General features: G+C 38.7%; 1 long non-coding RNA gene and 3 other non-coding genes across 6 annotated transcripts; all 4 read left to right on the forward strand.

Annotated features, from left to right (window-relative positions):
- The first annotated feature begins 2,105 nt into the window (after window positions 1–2,105).
- LOC148863419 (uncharacterized) lies at window positions 2,106–10,417 on the forward strand. Of its 3 annotated transcripts, none has more exons than XR_016109771.1 (4): window positions 2,106–2,380; window positions 2,495–4,422; window positions 5,465–8,718; window positions 10,066–10,417. It is a non-coding gene; the product is annotated as an uncharacterized LOC148863419 (long non-coding RNA). The 3 variants fall into 3 exon arrangements; XR_016109772.1 differs by lacking the exon at window positions 10,066–10,417 and adding an exon at window positions 9,224–9,729; XR_016109770.1 differs by lacking the exon at window positions 10,066–10,417 and having other exon boundaries at window positions 5,465–9,007.
- On the forward strand, window positions 4,792–4,882 carry LOC148863420 (small nucleolar RNA R160). Its single transcript, XR_016111731.1, has one exon. It is a non-coding gene; the product is annotated as a small nucleolar RNA R160 (small nucleolar RNA).
- LOC148863421 (small nucleolar RNA R160) lies at window positions 5,283–5,362 on the forward strand. Its single transcript, XR_016111729.1, has one exon. It is a non-coding gene; the product is annotated as a small nucleolar RNA R160 (small nucleolar RNA).
- Window positions 9,298–9,377, forward strand: LOC148863422 (small nucleolar RNA R160). The gene has a single exon (XR_016111732.1). It is a non-coding gene; the product is annotated as a small nucleolar RNA R160 (small nucleolar RNA).
- Window positions 10,418–20,346: the final 9,929 nt, after the last annotated feature.

Genomic DNA, 20,346 nt, shown 5'->3' on the forward strand with positions numbered 1-20,346 from the left:
TAAGGCTTCACGCCACTGCACATTGCACAAAGGCGGCCCAGCCCAGCTCAAGCCCACTGGAGCTCAGGTCATTCTGGGCTGAATAGTTGAAGAAGGTTCCTACTTTCTTGTTCCCTAATTGGGTCATCTAGGGAGCTTCAATTCCATATGTTAACCTACTATATTTGTGCTACGTAGAGGGATGGTGTCAATCTCAGCTATCTGCTAAGTAAGGTACCTTCTGAAGTGGCCAGTTTTTACAAATTCTTAGCCCACATCAACTTTTTGCCCACCTTTTATTAGTCTCTTCCACAAGTAATATTGCATGTTCAGAGTGTCGAAATTCTAATATTAAACTTGCTTCAAAGAGAGAGAGAGAGAGAGAGAGAGAGAGGGTTCTTTGGACTCAAAATTGGCTTATTAATAAGGGATAACACGAGAAATTATGGGCCCATCCCAACCCAATTTGCCATGTAGCCCAATCACTCACTAAGGCTCAGTTTGGAAGGAGTAATCACTATGGCTTCACGCAACTGCACATTACTTCTTCCAAATGGAGCCTAAGCTGGTAAGTCCTGCGGCCCATTTTCTGTCTTACCGTCTTGTGTAAAGGAATGTTCTACTAAATACTCCACTAAGATCAACAGCTTAACTTATTCTTATGTTCCAACCAGAGTAATGCTTATTCATCTCCAAGCAATTAAGTCATGTACCAGTGGGCTTGCAAGCCAAACAACTGGAGCAATTGGAGGCACTTATCCAAGTATCTCCCGTTCAATATCAAAGACGATAGTTGATTCTTGTAAAAAGCAACTACACACTACTTGGATTGTTGAAACGGGAAGCATCAAAGAAACATATGCATTCACTTTCCTCATTTCCATTGATGGGATTATTGTAAAACCAATTTGTCTTGACTTTCAGTGCACACAACCTTTAAATCTCTCCCTCTCTCTCTCTCTCTCGAGATTTGTTGGTCCTTCTTCAAACTTCTTAGCAATCAAGTTATAGTTCCAATAGCCATATTGAGTGTGGCTAGCTCTTCGGGCTTAACATTCTCAGCTAGTCCAATGGCCTCTAGAGTAGCTATACCCTATAGGTTGCTGCTGCAGTGTTTTCACCTTCTTCCACATGCTGGTTTTGTCTGATCCCTACAATACCAATTACCCCCACCCTCTCCACGTCTTAACACAATTCAGGCAGGTTGGGTTGAGGGTCAACCCTGAAGGTGCAAATCTTGGGTTTGGGCCTATCCCAACTAGAGGTCAAATCTGAATTTACCAATCTAGACCCAACTCAAGCTTAATCTAACACAACTCCATTTGGGCACGGGTTAGGTTAAGCTGGGCTTAATTGGCTTTGGATGGATTGATCGGGCACATTTTCTGGACCTTTAACCCAAATTAGGTGTAGAATTGATTGAAAATATATTCAAATTTCATTTCTGAATGTAGATGTACATATATTTTTCCGACTGATGTTCAAATGTAGATATAGTTAAGGAGAAAAAGATATTTTTATATAACTAAAATTGTATGTATTTGTTTGTTCGGGTGGGCTTGGAATAGATTTAGCGGGCTCGGGCTAATCAAGACTCAACCCAAGCCAACCAGAGAATAGGTCAGGTCAGGCCCGAATTCTCTGATCCAGGCCCATCCCGCATCCGGAAAATACCGGCCCGAACTATGCAACAAAACTGGGTTGGGCCCGCCCAAGTTGCGGGCTTGCAGTACGCGAACGAGTGGAGTGATGAGGGTTTTCGTGGAACAGAAATCAAGTAAATCTGACGGTTAATAGAGGACCCTTCCTGATGTTACCATTAGGCTGTGTTTGGTTTGAAGGAAAATACAAAGTTTATATAGATTTTCTTGCCTTTTCTTACCCTTTTCCTTCAAACCAAACACAGCCTTGTGGTTACCCGAGGGGATTATGAAACGATGCAGTATTTGGATAAGTACTTAAATTACGTTTTTAGTCTTCATTATTTGCCAAACAGTTGCCAGTAGGGCAGTAAGTCAGTAACTCTTTCGAAGCAGGGGTATTGTTGGCGAGACGCGATAAAAACTCTGCCTTTCGTGAACTCACCCGTCACGCGAAAAGAAACTTTATTCCCGCCCAGACGCCACGCGCCAAAGCAAAACCTTAGTCCTATACATAGATAAAACCCTAGAAGAAATGAACTCGGAGAGGAGCAGCAGGGATAGATCGTTTTGTTTTATTCCCTGGGATCTCTTCAAGCCTAGCATCTCTTGTCCCCTACCGTCTCTCTTATTCGACCATCTCCATTCATTATCTCTCCCACCCTTCGAATCTTCCTACGGCTCCTCGTTGTCACAAAGACGCTGTTCCACTTGTTTGGCTTCTAGGGTTGATCATTCTGTTAAGCTATACAGGTTTCCTGGTATTAACATGTTTCTCCATCTATTTGTCAAAAATAATGCAATCCCTCCTTTTTGTTCAACTTTCTTTTATTATTTATGAGTGATTTGAGGCGCATCATTCTGTCCCTGACTAGGTCTTGAAAAAAGTTTTGATCGGAAGGGAACTGGGAAATATCAATCTCTAGATGATGAAATGCCTTGTAGCAGTGTATTTTTAGGTTGGCTTCATTAGCATCATCCTTAAGTGGACTATGAAGTCTTGTTCAACCTTGTCTGGCCATGGTATTGGTTCACAACTGAGTAAACGCGGAGCTTTTTCCCATAATGAAGAGATGGGTTTGTCGGTTTTTTCTAATCCCTTCTGGTTTATCTCTAATACTAAAGAGATAATTCCTTCGTGTTCATATATATTGCATAAATATTCATTGTTGTCCACACTATTGGACATTTTCTGTCGACTACTCTGTGCTTAAAGCTGCTTCGCTTCGTCTCATATTATACACTATTTGTCATGTAAATTTATATGGTAGCTGTACAGGTAGATTTCCATGAAACTGGGAGAGGCCCTAGGGTTCCCCAAATAACTGTTTATTTTGGTTTCCTGATGGCTTTGTTTAATGAGAATGGAAGTGTATTTTGAAGTCCATGCAAGAATGATAACGACACAGTACTTTCATATCTATTCAATAGCTGGGCAAATAACAGTTGGGTTTGGTCATTTATTTTCAACATGTTTAAATGATTGTTTGATATAATTTCTTCAGTCTTAATTCAATATAAACTGATCTGGAATAAGTTGAGTGAATTTAGTGGTCCATGCTTGCTTTGTGCCTCTTGTGCTTTTGGCTAATTTCTTAATTATGTTTTTGCCCTATTTATTGCCAAGTTTCATTGCTTAGATGAGCCAGAGCGGTCTTACTGTTGTCTAGAGATAGGGTTTTTTGAGAACTTATTTTCTCTGAGATTTGAAATGGTTTGACCAGACATTGTCCCATTTAATAAGGTATACAAATCTTTCCAAAGGTGGACATGGTTTTCATGTTTATACTTGGCTCTAGGAAGGGAAAAAGTGGAGGCACCAGAATACACAGTCTGTTCTTTATTTCTTGGTTTACAGACTATACGAGCATGGTGTGACAGAAAAAACCTTCTTCATTGTCCGAAATATGTTGTTGGCACATTCTTGCGATGTGACAAAGTCTATGAAGAAGACATTTTGACATGTATAGGATTTTGAATTATGTGATTGTTTACTTCCTTTCAATGATGGAATGTGTTGTGCTGACCTTATTGTTGTATTTCTTTATGTTTTTGTGATGTTGTAACATGTCTAAAAACTGAACTAGACTTGGTTCAGGAACAGTTCAGGTAAAGTTGTCCAAAGTAGAACCATTAATATTCATTTAGCATAACCTCTGCTGTGTATATTTCCGAGATATGCTGGCCACAATCTGAATATCATAGAAATGATATGAAATTACTGGTTATAATTTATAACTGATGTAAGCTTTTGACCTATGATTTTGTTTCTGTTGTCTTGTATCAACTTCCTTGCCTTGTAAATTACAAATTTCTGGTTTTATTTTAATTCAGCAGCATGATGAATATATGATTTTAGTTTATATTGAATCTTATAAATCAGAGGTCTTCAAAGTTCTCTGAGCTCTTTCCATGTCATGGACATAATTATTTTTGTTATTATTTGTTATTATTGTTATTGTTAAGTTTCATGTGCAAGGGAGAGGGGAAAGGAAACGGAGAGAAGGGTGGAGGAAAATAAATGAATTAAATTTATTGTATATGGTGGTCTGGACCTGAAGCCAAGGCAAGTATTGGTATTATATGGTAAAGATTAAGGCAAGAAATATGTTTTATTTGAAGAAGAGAGGCATGGGAAGGTGTGTATTGGGATGCTGTGGCACAATGTTGAAAAGGAGATGCATCGGATGCCCTTGATGCCTATAGAATTGCTTGGCTTTTTCTTAGTGAAGGGCTCTACCTAAGATACTCACTGAATACAGAACTCCATTGAGCAAGATGTCCAAAGAAGAGATCTGTGCAGGTATTTTGCTTTTGTTAAAAAAAGTTATTAGTTTGGTTTTGATTTTTCATGGCATGGTTAATTGGTGATGAAGTCAATACATCCTGGTTTCTTGTTAGTGCTTTCACGTCTGTACTGTATCATTTTATTGCTCACTGGCTCACTGCTATTTCTGAAATAACACCTACTGCGATGAGCATTTTTGGTGAATATGAAATTTCTAGTTCAAATTTTATTATCTTGTTGAAAAATTGACATGTATTTGTCGGGGGAATGTGTATATATATACTACATAATGAGCAAAGGGAGTAGTATTTTTAATTAATGAATACAATTGTTTGTTTTTGTATTTTCAATTTTATGTCTACTTGTTTGATTCTATGTAAGCGAAGCAAGATGATGAGATAATACTTCTGAACTGTTAATGGTGAAGAAACGCATATTACAAGTTTATAATTGCCTTCAAAGTTCTCTGATTGCTTTGTTAGTTCAAGGGTCACTAATTGTAACGGGAAAGTTTCTGACTTGGTGACCAAAAGATTACTAAGTTGAGAGCTTTATTTTATTTCTTCTTTTTGTCTTTTCTTGTGTCCATATTGTTGCCTTTTTTCGTTTCTGATGCCAACCAAAGTAGACTCGTGCAAAATGATGATATAATATATCTGAACCATAAGCTGAAGCATTCAAAAAATAAGTGCCTTTAAAGTTCACCTTGTTATATTATTGATCTGTATATTATATTATTGATCAGTATAAAAGATGAGTAGGTTATTATTTTATTGAGGGTTTTGTTTATGATTTTTCTTTCTCTTTTCATGTGCCGTTATGATTGTATTCTTTTCCACAAAGCAAATAAGAGTAGGCTGATTCTATGATTGCAAAGCAAAATGATGAGACTTTATATCTGAGCCATCAGTGCTGAAATGCATAGCATAATTGCCTTCAAAGTTTTCTGATTGCTTTGTAATATATATGGTCATTATGTGACACGAAAGCTTAAAGTTTCAACTGTGTTGAGCATAAAACGAAGGCATGCTAACAAATTTTGTTTTTTGATTAGTAGGTTTACAAATTTGTTTGAGTGCTGATGAGGGCAGATTTGGCCCTCCAGTGAAATTGACACGTGGCACCTCGTGACAACTAGGAAAACACCCAGCCAACAAACTTACGAAGTTGATGACCCACCCGGGCACCAGTCTGGCCCTGGCGCGACCTGCGCGTGGCCTGTGCCACTTGTGCACGACATGCGCAACGCACGTGCGGCCTAGCGAATTGCACACGGCTTGCGTGAGTTGCGTGCGGCGTGCAGCCTGTGCGACCTGGCCGACCTGGACCAGCCTAGCGCATGATCCAGCCAAGGCGCCCATCGACGAACCTGGCCTAGACACTGACCCGCCGACTGACACAAGCGCTAGTTTGACAACTTGGTCTAGACACTGACCCGCCAACTGACATAGGCGTTGACCTGACGACCTGGCCTAGACACTGACCCACCGACTGATTCAGGCCCCCCTTTGACAATCCGGCCCAGGCGCCGACCTGGTCGCCTAACACAAGCGCTAGTTTGACGACCTCGAGGAGTTCACCACCATACCCTGATTCTGACAGGATGCAACGAGTCCTATCGTTTGGAGGCTTTTCACCCACTTAACCGGCGAGGACTCCGGTATATAAAGACCTCACCCCCCAAAGGGGAGGGAGATGAAAAAAGGGAAGTAACCCCTGCTCTCTAGCTCTCTCATATTATTTTCAAAGCTCTCTACAATAAGAGTGCTAACTTAAGTGTCGGAGAGCCCCCATTGAGAAAATACCCCTGGGACCTCTGGTTCACTTCTCGCAGGTCCCTTAGCTCCCGTTGCCTACAAATGAGAGAAAATCACCTTACGTGGAGGGTAGTCAGGTTGCGTTGCCCCAAGGAGCTCCACCATCATCTGAGTTGTACGCCGCCTAGGAGCAAGCCAAGTGACGAGTCCACCAGGCAGTTCGCCACCAGGGAGCACCACCAGGTAGTTTTCCATCAGGCAGTTTGCCACAAGGCAGTTTGCCAATAGGGAGTTCGCCACCAAGTAGTTCGCCCCCAGGCAGTTTGCCACCCGATAGTTCATCACCAAGTAGCTGTCCACCAGGGAGCTCGCCACCGGGTAGTTCGCCACCAAGCAGTTCATCACCAAGGCACGTCACCACTGGGTCAAACAATGAGGTACTTAGCCAAAAAAGTTTATACATCACAAAACATTGGTACGTGGCCGAAAACGGTTACATCAATTGGCACTGTCTGTGGGAACATGCTACGAAAAGCTAAGTTTTCATCTTACCAAAGCTAAGTCTTCACTTTTTTGAAGCTATCACTTTATAATTTACATTTTTTATGAATTCAAAAACTATGCAGAGAGCTAACAGACTAAGTAGCTCTACCAACCTTATTTTCAATTCAGATAATGCTTCATTAGTCCTCTCCACAAGGTTTTCCCCACAAAGATGAGCTCTTCGTGGCTTCCACGGGAGTTGACGGCCAACAAACTACATAGGCGCCCTTATCGGTCGAGCCTTCCAAGGCTCCCGTGTGAGCTGGCAACCTAAAGTTAGTAGTGTTGCCTTCGAAGGTCAAGCTCCTAGTAGCTTCTTGTAGGAGTGGGTGATCGGCATTACGAAGCTGATGCAGCACAATCATAGCTCGACACCTCACAGGCAAAGCCTACGGGTCACATTACTGTTTAAGACCCGGTCGCCTCTCCGGCACGGTCCAAGTAAAAAAAGAGTGGACTACGAGTCACTCCCAAAAGCCTACGGGCCGCATTATTGCTTAAGACCCGGTCGTCTCTTCGGCATAGGCAACGTCAAAAAAGAATAGACTACGAGTCGCTCCCAAAAGCCTACGGGCCACATTACTGCTTAAGACCTGGTCGCCTCTCTGGCACGAGCAAAAGTAAAAAAAGAATAGACTACGAGTCACTCCCAAAAGCCTACGGGCCACATTACTGCTTAAGACCCGGTCGCTTCTCTGGTACGAGCAAAAGTAAAAAAAGAGTAGGCAATGAGTCACTCCCAAAAGCTTACGGGCCACATTACTGCTTAAGACCCGATTGCCTCTTCGGCATGGGCAAAGTCAAAAAAGAGTAGACTACGAGTCGCTCCCAAAGCCTACGGGCCACACTAGTAATTGGATTAGCACTTACTAGCTCATTGACTTACGGGCCAAAAGAAATCTACTCCCTTCGCTGAGTTACTATTAGCTCGGGAGTGGGGCTATTGATGAGGGAAGATTTGGCCCTCCAGTGAAATTGTGACACGTGGCACCTCGTGACAACTAGGAAAACACCCAGCCAACAAACTTACGAAATTGGTGACCCACCCGAGCACCAGTCTGGTCGACCTGCGTGCGGCACACGCGACCTGTGCGGCGCGCGCCCGGCCTGCGCGACCTGGCCGACCTGTACCAGCCTATCGCATGATACGGCCAAGGCGTCCACCAACGAACTTGGTCTAAACATTGACCCGTTGACTGACACATGCGCCGACCTGACCACCTGGCCTACACATTGACTCGCCGATTGACGCAGGCACCCCTCTGACAACCTGGCCCAGGCGTTGACCTGGCCGCCTGACACAAGCGCCAGCCTGACAACCTCGAGGAGTTCACCACTGTACCCTGGTTTTGACAGGATGCGACGAGTTTAATCGTTTGGAGGCTTTTCACCCACCTAACTCGCGAGAACTCTAGTATATAAAGACCTCACCCCTCAAAGGGGAGGGAGATGAAAAAAAGAAAAGTAACCCCAACTCTTTAGCTCTCTCATATTATCTTCAAAGCTCTCTACAATAAGAGTGCTAACTTAAGCGTCGGAGAGCCCCTACTGGGAAAACACCCCCGGGACCTCTGATTCAGTTCTCGTAGGTCCCTCAGCTCCCGTCGCCTACAAAGGAGAGAAAATCACCTCACGCGGAGGGTAGTCAGGTTGCGTTGCACCAGGGAGCTCCACCATCCTTTGAGTTGTAGGCCGCCTAGGAGTAAGTCAAGTGACGAGTCCACCAGGCAGTTTGCCACCAGCCAATTCGCCACTAGGGAGTTCACCACTAGGCAGTTTGCCACCAGATAGTCCCCCATCAAGCAGTTCGCCACCAGGCAATTCGCCACCAGGGAGTTCGCCACCAGGCAATTCGCCACCAGGCAATTCGCCCCCCAGCAGTTCGCCACCAAGGAGTTCGCCACCCGGCAGTTTGTCACCAAATACCTCTCCACCAGGGAGCTCGCCACCGGGTAGTTTGCCACCAAGCAGTTCATCACCAAGGCACGTCACCACCGGGTCAAACAACGAGGTACTTAGCCAAAAAATTTATACATCACAAAACATTGGTACGTGGTCGAAAACGGTTACATCAAGTGCGTTTTATGTTCGTATCCTCTTGGTTGTTTTCTTTTTCTTTAAAAGCAATTACAGAACTGCAGCAATCACAGCAGACTGATTCTAAAGAAAAATGATGGGCTAATATGCTTTTAATGCTGAAGCACATAAGATAATTGCCTTAATGGTCAGTAAAGTGACATTGATGTTTCAACTGTGTTGAGCATAAAATAAAACAGTTTTAAATATTTTTTTGATTGATATATTTTATGCTTCTTTTTGCTTTCTCGTTTGCCCTTGTGAGTGCTTTCTTTTTCATAAAACCAAGGAAAACTTCGATGTAATGTTGTTATAAACAGATAATCATAAACAATCTTCGATCGTTCTTTTATCTGTGATGATATATAACCTTATTATAAATTAAGAGGGAGATAGTGAGTAGGTATGCAGTCACTGACCATGTATGTTATGGAGAACAGATTGAACTTGTGACTTGTGAGCTGCTGAGCTGCTGAGCTGCTGCTAACACAGTATACTGATTCCATGACAGCAAAGCAAAATGATGAGCTAACTTATCTGAGCTATTAGTGCTGAAGCATTTAACATAATTGCCTTGAAAGTTTTCCGATTGCTTTGTTGTATCAATGTTCAGTATGCGCGACATCAGCCTTTGTGTCCTTGTGGTCAATTCCTTTTTCATCAATCTGCTTCCCATAGGCATGGTTCAAAGTTCCATTTTCTCGATACGTATGCTACGTATTGGATGTTTGTAATGGGCATAATACTGATTAAAAAAAAATTAATTAGGTTTCGAGAATCGTGTCGGGACATCTAATAGCAGGAGTATTAGACTTGATTTTTCTTCTATTTGTATATGGATATTGTCATTTACGGGGTGATATTCATGTAGGGCTGTAGTGTTTTAAGAATATGAGATCCTAACTTTTATAGAACCTTATTTGAAATTGGTGTCGGAAGGTAAAAATGGTTTAATGTCAATGGTAGTCACATAACTGTTCTTCGTGGATAACTCTCTTGGCATATGTTTAATTTTTAATGCAATTGAATGGCGTCTGCATCCTCTGCAAATTTTCTAATGATTCTTGCACTGAGATGGAGAAGGTTTCACTCAAGCTGTCTTCAGTTGCTGTCCTCTTTCTTATTGCATCTGGTTAATCTCTCTCTCTCTTTCTCCATCTCGCTCTCTTTGAAAAACACACATACACCAGGCACATTGCATTTGATCTAGATATAATATTAGTTGAGTTGTGAAGTTTTTAAAAATCATGCATGCATGCATGCATGTAACTGTTTGGCGTAGGGCTGGCGGTATCGACGACGACTGAAGCAATGTTTAACCTGCAAGTCCTCGGAGCGTAGAGTTGTGATGGTCATGACCTAAAAGGTCCAGCACGCAACCGAAGCATTTTCGGTACTAGCGTTTTGCCACACAGACAAGGGCTGCAAGAGCAGGTGCCCACCAAATTGCCCCATTGTGAATCATGTTAACCGTCAGTGCTTCTGTGAGTATTAATTCAAGATTTATGGTCTGTTTGAAAATTGAAGCTCCCCCGATCTCTCTGTTGAATGAGGCTACTTTTTTCAATGTCGTCTTTTGGTCTTTCATAGAAATGGGTTAATGAATGATGATATCTGGTTCTATGTTTCATGGATTTCGTGGAGTTTTATTGCTAAATGCCAATGTGCGAATGCAAATTATGACATCCACACGCTTTCACACAGAACAGCCATGAAATGATATGGCACATGTTATACCACATTGTCGAGCAGGATAGAGTTGTGATTTTCTCAATCGGACCCAACCAGTGCTGAAGATTGTCGTTGAAGATAATTCAAGAGATACGTGTGGGTAGAACCACATCGACTGTAAAATTGCAAAGCTCACCGGTTTTTATGTGCTTTTCTCACGACTTAAAATAATGTCTAGCCGCGTCCAAGGTTTCTAAATGTGCTTCATCAAGATTCACCACACTTGAATTCTCAATAATAATTAATTTTAGGTGGATTGCCATTAATTCCACTGTGATCAAGCACTCTTGGGTGAAAGTGTGTGGTAAGGGTAGATGGAGCAGTGTAAAAACTGCAAAGGGAATGGATTACCATTAGGCTGAGAATAGTGGTGAAGCTATTTGCCGTTAATTAGAGAGCTCTCTACAGTGAGTTGGAAGGGCTTGACTTGACACGTCCAATCGTTTTTGGTTGATCTTTCTTTTCTTAAACGGCCAGTGCCAAGTATATTGGTGGGGTCCCTGGCCCCTCTACAAACATGGTTGCTGATGGGTGATTTGGCCCCAACCTACGTAGACACGCGGACGTTATCAAATGACTGGATATTGACAAGATATTTCTTGCCGCTTTAGCAAGACAGGTCACTTTGGACACCTTGGGAAAGACCGAGGTTTGAATTGCTCGTTATGGCCTGACATGCAGAAGTGACTTGTAGCATACTTTACAAGCTGTCCACAGTTGTTTTTAAACTTTTTCGGATGCTATGTGGTCTGTGTTGAGCATGATACGATGGGATGGGCCATATTGGATTAGAGGTTTCGGATCCATGAACTGACATGACACAGCATGATTGAGCGGGCCGTGGTGCCTGCTGCCTGGGCCAATCCGTGTCCCAGCCTTACCCAAGACTTGGTCCACATATTAGCCTGGCCTTTGACAGGCATAATACAGCATGGGCCCGCACCACCGCACGGGCTCAAGCCATGGGCCATGCTAGGCCGATCCCCGAAGTATCCAGAAGAGGGAAGGATGGACCGTGCCCGAATTATACCACTGAACTTTCTTTTGGCAGATAAAGAGGAGGAATAAAAATTTACAAGCAATAAAATAACAAGGTTCGACCAGCTGTGTCAGTTTTCGCAGACCAGCTGTGTCAGTTTTCGCGGTACCAAAAGATATTGGAGCGATTAACGTCCTGGTCCTGGGCAACCATGCGCGCATATTGATTTAGGTCCTCACGCCTGTATTTAATATTTAGTATTTATAGAACTAAATCTTAAAGAAAGTTCCGGAGTCCAGATGGTGAGATAGAGAGCCATCAAAAGGAGACCCATTCAGCGCGTGAATCGTGATTTGTGAGCCGTGAGATGAAAGGCTCTTTGACATTATTTCATTTCCTTGTTGATAAGCATTGCTTACCTTCTTTTATGTGTCATCTTTTAAATGGGTTTGGATTGGATCAGACTTTTCAAAATAAAAAAACTTAAAAAAGGGTAAATTATAAAGACCCCTCTGTGACAAAGACCTTCCTGTATTTTGTTTTGTGACAAAGACGACTCTGAGACAAAGACTTCTTTTCGTTAGTCTTTCATCTAAAAAATGAGAATTCATCATTGCAATATTTTTTAATCCCTATATTACTCTTGTAATAATTATTTGAACAATCAGAAGAAAGAATCCTGATTTTGTATCCTTAATCAATTTATATTCATCTCTTGAAAGCTCACGCACTATATCATGGAATGGCTCATGGTCTTGCATCTAATAATGTTCCCATCTTCATCTCTTTTCAAATCCCTAAAGAAACCAGTATGTGACAGCAGTTCTTCAAGGTATTCCATGGCAGATCTCTCCAACGTCTCTCAACTGTCATCCATAACTGTGTTACGACATCCTTCTCAATCCAACAACCTTTGGGGAATAGCAAGAAGTACTTTAGGCACCTTTTTACATCTTTGGGCAACCTAACGTAACTCGATTTAAGCATTTGCAAGACAGTCCTCCACACATTTGACCTCCGGTAAAGTTGCCATTGGCAATCTCTTTCAAGGTTACTCAGTTCTGTGTAATCTCTTTCAAGATTGAAAAATAGGGGTAGTCGATGATCTCTAGTGTCACGGATAAGAAGAAGGGGAAGAAGAAAATGAAAAAAAAAAAAAGAAAGAGGAAGAAGGAGCAAAGGGAGAGAAGAAGTCAGAGGAGAGGGTATGCCCAAATTAGCTGTTGCAATGAGTTGTGGCGGCTATGGCCGAGAGGAACATAAAATAGAGAAAAGCGGAAAGAAAAAAGAGGATGAGAAAAAGGGGAAGGGGAAGAAGAGAGATCGGGGGAGAAAAGGAGAGAGAGAAAAATGTAAAGGAATTTGAGATAGAGGGAATTATCGCCGCTGCTATTCGTGTATAAAGATAAACGGTGTTTTTCTCCCGATTGTCCGAATAATTATTATAAGAATAATATAGGAATTAAAAAAATATTACAATCACGGAGTTCTCATTTTTTGGACAAAAGGTTAATGGAAGGGGGTGTTTGTCTCACTGTCATATTAGAGGAGGCCTTTGTCGCAAAATAAATTACAGGGTATTGGTCACAGACCCCATTGTACGGGGGTTTTTGTAATTTACCCATATAAAAAAGGTAATAAGAAAAGGTGTTCGGATCCGATCGGCTACCAAAAAGTAAAAGAGCGAGCTCTGCGAAACCGACCCCACCCAGAAGCTTCATTTTCTTTATAGTTTATGCTTTACTCGTGAGAAAAAGAGGATTCTTTTCTTTTTCCTATTTGGCAGTCGACAGTTGCAAGTTGCAACCCAACAGCCGATGCCCGAGGGCACTTGCCGTTAAACACCACTGCTCTCTCTCTCTCTCTTTGAGTTTGTGGTAGTCGCTTTGTGTCGGAAGTCGGAAGTACCGGAAGAACTGGTTTATGCCGTTTCCTTCATGATAGTGGTAGTGGTGTTCCTCATACACCTTCCTCACGAAAATATTTACATAAAATAAGGAAAAAAAATTGAAATTGAAGTGTCAGATTTCATGTCATTGGGTTCTACTGGTATGGATCCTTGAAGTTGGTTGCATGATATGCTTTAGCCGGTGGTATTAAGGAAAATACCAGAGAAAATATACAGAAGAACAATAAAAGAGAGCTCTCAAATCTTAAAGGTGAAAGAGAAGAGTTAAACCAATAGATCTTGGCTTAAGATTAAGTTGTTTCACTTCGCCGGAGAAATATACTAACTTCTGGGCGGCGAAGGCGATGTTCTTTGTGTGAGGGTTTCGTTTCTCCGGAATTGAACTATCTGATCGATGGAACTCAAAAAAAGAGTTGAATAATGTAAGGATTTTGTTGGGGTTCATCTCGCCTCCAGGACCTTGAAGCGGACAGTCACAGATGACAGAACATCCCAACTCGGTCCGAACATCGAAGGAAGCTTCAATGATATGATGATGTCATCGTCTATCCCAACAAGTAATCTGTTTAATTGTTAACCCGTCAATCCTTTGTTTCCATTTCTTGTTTCTACACAAAGGGCCGACGACGCAACACAAAGGGTTCTGCCACATAAGAGAACGAGGGCTACGATCAATCTATTCCTATTTGCATCGTCCGATCTCATATTCAGGGTTGGCCTGCTTTAGTCGTAATATCTGGTTCCCTCTCTCTCTCTCTCTCTCTCTCTCTCTCTCTCTCTCTCGCTCTCGTTTGAAACTTTAATATTTTCAACATCCTTGTGAGCTGCTGAATTCTCCGAACATATAAGAAAAAGAACTACAAACCTAGGAAAAAAAAAATTGCAACACGGAATTCACAATAGAAAAAGGAAAGGCTAGCCTGAACCGAAATTTAATGCCATCAGTTCATCACAGAGAATTGAAAGTGTGTTAAAGGCTCTTTTTATCAATATCTGAAATCAAGTTTGAATCCGCGAAGACATTATAGATTGCGAATAAAATGGGCCAGAAACTGATATTGCTCTACGAAAGAAAACGGACTCCAGATTCGATCTTTTGCAGCATTTGTTAGTGGTTGGTTTCTTCATCATTATTTCCTCATAAGCAATTAATTCCTGTATTTAATTCTACCTTTTTTTTTTTTTTATCTTCACATAGTTTTATATTTTTATCTTAATTTCCTTGTTTGGTCGTGCATTCCTATCATGTGGTTCTTCAGTTCTTGATATTTGTTCCGAGTCTTCCGATTCGTTTCTCAGCCAGATCGTAATTCGGAAGTTTATGGCTGAGTAGGGATTTTGCATCGGTTGCGACCGCCCAAGTCCTACAAAACATGATCAGTAAAAGTCTTGCTAGAGGTTAAAAAATATTATTTATTTAAAATAATCCCGCCGGTCGGTTGCCGCTGCGTGTATAAATTCGACCGTCGTGCGACAGCAACCGTCATTAAAGGAATGGTGCCGTGAAACATGGTGGCCAAGCATAGATTACCTACTTTTTTGCGTGTCATCGTTAAGTTAAAAAATTCTGATAAGGGCTGATTGGTACTTGTCCCAAAAAAGAAAGACTGGGACCATGTATTGTCCCATCACTCAGATGGCAACCAGAAGCTTCGCCCTCTATTTTTTTCGTAGTTCTGAAATTTCTGAAACTTCTGGGCAGCTTCCATTGCAGTGAGCTGTGAAGGTCTACATATAACGCGAAGCAAAGTTGGAGTTTGAATCCATCGAAATCGCCATTGCCGGGCGCTAACTAATGCGCTATGTCGGTGTAAGAATAAAATGGCGCAGGGTGCCAAAGAAAAATTGCTTGCAATCTCTGAGGCAGTAGGTGCGAGAGCGTGGGTAAGAGCAGAGAAAGTGAAAGTGAAGCTGCCTTCCCTTCTTCCCGTGAGAAACGTCGTACCACTACCACATGAAGTTCGGACTCGACCTGAAGAATTGATCTATGCACTTTCCTTCATGATAGTGATTTCGCTCATACAACTTCCCTACGAATATATTGACGGCAACCCAATCCCGACCGTTATTTTTGAGGGCCAACCCACTACTTTTCATGCTTTTATCTTATCCCTCGTCTTTTCATTCTCGGGTTCGGCGTGTGCTATGATGTTGAGAGAAGACTACCCCAAGGCCGCCGGGTACTGTCGCCGTTTCGGTCTATTTGCTTTCTCACTTGCTTTTTCTGTTTTCCTGTGGGCTGCCATCCCCGACGCCTTCCGGCTGCTGTCGTCCCTTACCTCCTCTTCTTAATTAAGTTTATATATTATATAATTTGTCGTTGTTGTTGTTGTTGTATAAATGAACAACAGCAAGAAAATTGCAAGATTGTTCTACTAAATATGGATGGTTGCATGCGCGTCCCTCCCGGGCCCCCGCTGAATTTTTAGTCTTTTTATTTTATATATGGATGGTTGCATTTGCATGTGCGTCACCTGCACTTGCTTTTCTATATTATTGGGATTATGTCATTATGATTTAATTAGCCTTTTAAGGGTATTTTTGTCCTTTTATTTTCTATTTTCTCGTTGCATACAACATACGATTCCTAATCACGGCCCAACTACGAGTGAATGAGTGATCATTTCAGCCCGGTATGGAAATTCTGGTTTTGAACCTCCGTTTTGGGCTTAATACTTCAAATAGGGGTGAACATGGCCGGATCTGAAACGGGCTATGCACTTATTATAAGAGTTATAGTTTAGGTTCGGGCCCTGTCTGGTCTGGGGATCCAGGCCTGAAACAAGTCCTATTTTAGGTCTACACGGGTCTAAGTAGAGTAGAGACGGACCTAATTTAAACTTATTTTATACATTATATAATATAAAATATTACATGTAATATAATATTTATATATAAAATATATAATATAGTACAAAATAACTTCTATACATATGTATACATTATACACAAAATGTGTAAGTTTAACTATATGCAAGATGGGCCCGTGTCAGGCCTGAAATATTAAGCCCAAACCCACTCCTAAATCTTGTGGGCCTGATGTAGGTCTGAACCTAGGCCAGGCCTGAACATAAAACCCAGGCCCAAGCTTGGAATTTTTGGGCCAGGCCGGACTGAAACGATCACCCCTAACTTTAAGTCTAGCCCAGGTTCCCATTATTCTTAATATATTTAAATATATGTGTTTTATATAATACTAACGGGGACTTGTGCGATGTATGGACTTTGTACAGTGAAAGTTAAATAACAAAAATATATAAGAGTATGTAAATGTTTTATATTTATAATGAAAATACAATAGATATCTAATAAAAATATAATAATAACAAAAATACAATAGATACGGAAGATACAATAAATAGTGTGATCTCAAATAATTATTTAATTTCTAATAAATATTAGTTAATAAATTATAAAAATACATAATTACAAAAATACATCAAATATGATAAATTAACTTTTAGAAGTTAAATAGTTGTTTAATCTCCAATAGTTATGGATAATTTACTGTTAAATAACAAAACAAAAATAGATTTATAAATAATTATTGAAAACATATTTATCAAAAATACAATAAATAATTACTAAAGCTAAAATAACTATTAATTTTAGCATATATAAATATATAATGAATGTACACTATTATTGTAAAATTGTTACTAATAAATATATATTTTTTGAAATTTATTTTCTAAAATTATTAATTGATATAAGTGAAATTAGTTATTTACAATATTATTTAGTTATTTAAATAATAATATTATTTAAAATTTAAATATTAATTATTTTTTAAATTTAATAATCCATAAATTTATAATTAGTACTATTATTACATAATTCATCATTAATTTTGTAAAATATTAAATTATTATTAATATGAAAATTATGAATCTATCATAATTGTTTTTCTACTTTTAAGATTTTTTAATTTATTACATAATTTAGTTATTTTAACTATTTAAAATTTGGTTTTGTTATATTTCATTTTTTAAATGTTTAAATAATATGCAAAACATTAAAAAAATTTCATTATTTGAGTTTTACTTATTTTAATGTTATTATGTAATATTAAATATTTTGTTTTATAATGATTTAGCTATTTTTAACGTTTTATTATTTAAGATATTTAGTTATTGAAATATTTAAATAATGTTTTAAGTTTTAATGTTAAATTTTTATTATTTGAATAAAATTTAAATTGAATAGTTCATAAAATTATAATTTGTATTGTTACTACAAAATTCCATGATGAATTTTGTAAAAATATAGAATTATTAATAATATGAATATAATTAAATCTATTATAATTAATTTTTGTGTTTTGAATAAATATTTTAAAGTTGGTATAGAATTTCATTATAATATTTAAATAATTTTGATTTTTTTTAATTCAAAATTTCTTTAGATGGATGTAGATAAATAGTGGGGGAGAAGGATAAATAGGAGTTAGAGATAGTTTAGGTGGGAATCTCTTGACTAAATTAGAGATAATTTAAAAGATAAATAGGAGTTAGATATAATTTAGGAGATAAATAGGAATTAGAGAAGAATTTGGATAAAGTGAGGGAAAGTGGTGCCACTTGGCTAAATATTAGAAAAGCATATCTCTCTTTCTTTATGGTTGTTAGAAAAAGTTAAGCCTATATTATTTCTTTATTGCAAAACCGTTGATACAGTAACACAAGAATGGGTCAATCCCGTTTTTGAGTCCACACGTGCATTGTACAAGAATTGAGAGGAGTCCATGTGAGGCCTGTGGTGAGAGGTCCCTTACCTCTTCTCTTAGTCTCTTTCCTCTTTATAATATATATATATATAAATACCATTCCCTCCCCCTCTCCTCCTGGGAATGAGAATACATTCCGGCCAATTCTGATTCAGATTTCAGACTGAATTAAATAGGTGAAAGGAATAGAAAATTCTGATTTCGATTCTGACCGTAAACCAAATGAGTACTAAGTAATGCAAAAGAATGACCATCTATTTTTCTCATTTGGATTGCCTCCCTGCCAAGTATATGTTTGTTATAACTTTCATTTATTAAATAAACAAAATTTTTTGATTTGTCTTCAAAACTAAGAAAACTACTTGATGAACCCTTTATTGACAAATAGGCGCCATTAAGCACCATTAGGCACCACATCAGCGAAACAATGAATAAATGCTTAACCGATGGGGGAAGCGTTAAAATGAAGCCTCCCCCAAAGGTTGGTGCACACATAAATCCTATGCATAAGAATGGACATAATGGGATAAATGCTGATTTAGCAATAACATGACAACATTTATCAAAACGCCTATCATAAAACACCCACATAACCAAACATATGCCAAGTATTCCTCATACCAGCCATATATAGTCGTACATTGGGAATATCATATTACTAATGTGTGATTACAACGTGGAAGTTTGTTCAAGTGTTTCAAGTAACTAATTTGGGTGGCTATTAGACTTCATCTATTGAAATGGATCAAGTTGGCTATCCAACCAGACTAATGTTTAAGGGTGATTATTTTATCTTTTCAAATTTTTAGTGTTTTAAAATTTTACATTTATTAAAATGGCCAAATCTTCCCAAACACCCTTTCCCTATGGACATGGCTTTGATCAAGCATACTCTCAATTCCAATATGTAGCACCGATGGATGTTGATGCTAATGCTAACAGTAATGTTGGCGCTAGTGAACTAGGGAAACCGGGAAAAGAGACTAGTGGAGTATGGGGAATCTATGACATTCGTTAAAACACAAATTGTAATTTACCCAATGGTAGTATTGAACATTTAAAAAAGACACATGGAAAAATATACACAACAACGTGAATCAACTAAAACACAAATTGTACACACATCTAGTTTATTCTGCACCTTTCAATATTTCCAAAAAAAATTGACACAAGCACTTGATAGATATATTATATATGCAAAACAATCATTTAAGTTTTTTGAAGATACAAAATTTAAAAATTGTTTACAATTATTTTCTAGAATTTGTAGAAATATTATAAGAATATATACATATTAAACTTTTTCTTCCACATAAACGAAAATTAATTTCTACTTCTTCAACTCTTATTTCTAAAGTTTAACTTGTTTCAAATATTTGGACTTTCAAATATAGTATTAGTTATATTTATGGGGTAATAGTAAAATCATTATCACAAGCATAATTAAAACTAATAAAAAAATAATTCTCAATATCGTAAGTACGTATAGTATTTAAAACATCACAAAAAATAGTTGAGCCACTACGTGGCTATTCAAGTTCTGTAAATCTTAGCATTCTTTTTTTGTAGTAGCCATGAATCATCAATAAAATGCCCCAAGACATAATATAGCTAATATTATATTTAGAAGTTTAGATATAGTGAAACTTCAGAAATAAAGTTTGAAAAAGTAGAAATTAAATTTTGTTTATATGAAAGAAAAAAATTTTATACATCCATTCTTGTAGAATTTCCAGAAACTTCTTTTAAAAATAACACTGATGATTGTAATTTTTTTTTCAAATTTTAGATCTTTAGAAAATGTAAGTGATTGTTATACATTTACAATACAACTAATAAGTACTTGTGGCATTTTTTTCTTGTGAATATTGAAAATTTGCATACCAAACTTGATATATGTGCAATTTGTGTTTGTTTTGACTTGTCTATTTCTACATGTATGTTTTTTTAAACTATTTAGTGCCACCATTGTTTTGGCAATTAAAATCCTTTTTGCATTATTTTATTATTATTATTATTATTATTATTATTATTTGCAAATGGCAGTCATACTCTTTCCTTCAACTTTAATTTATTTTTACTGTAAATTAAGAACATACTTCACTTTGGGGGTATTTGTAATTTTCCCATAAAGAAAATTAATTACCCTTACCTAGTAATTTGATTTGATATTCTTACTTGATTTCAATTAGTAAAGTCTCCTAACCTCTCAAATAAG

The sequence above is a fragment of the Nelumbo lutea genome, chromosome 3 (genome assembly GCF_056320005.1).
Source record: "Nelumbo lutea isolate HS-2025 chromosome 3, American lotus-T2T, whole genome shotgun sequence".
In the NCBI taxonomy this organism is placed as follows: Eukaryota; Viridiplantae; Streptophyta; class Magnoliopsida; order Proteales; family Nelumbonaceae; genus Nelumbo; species Nelumbo lutea.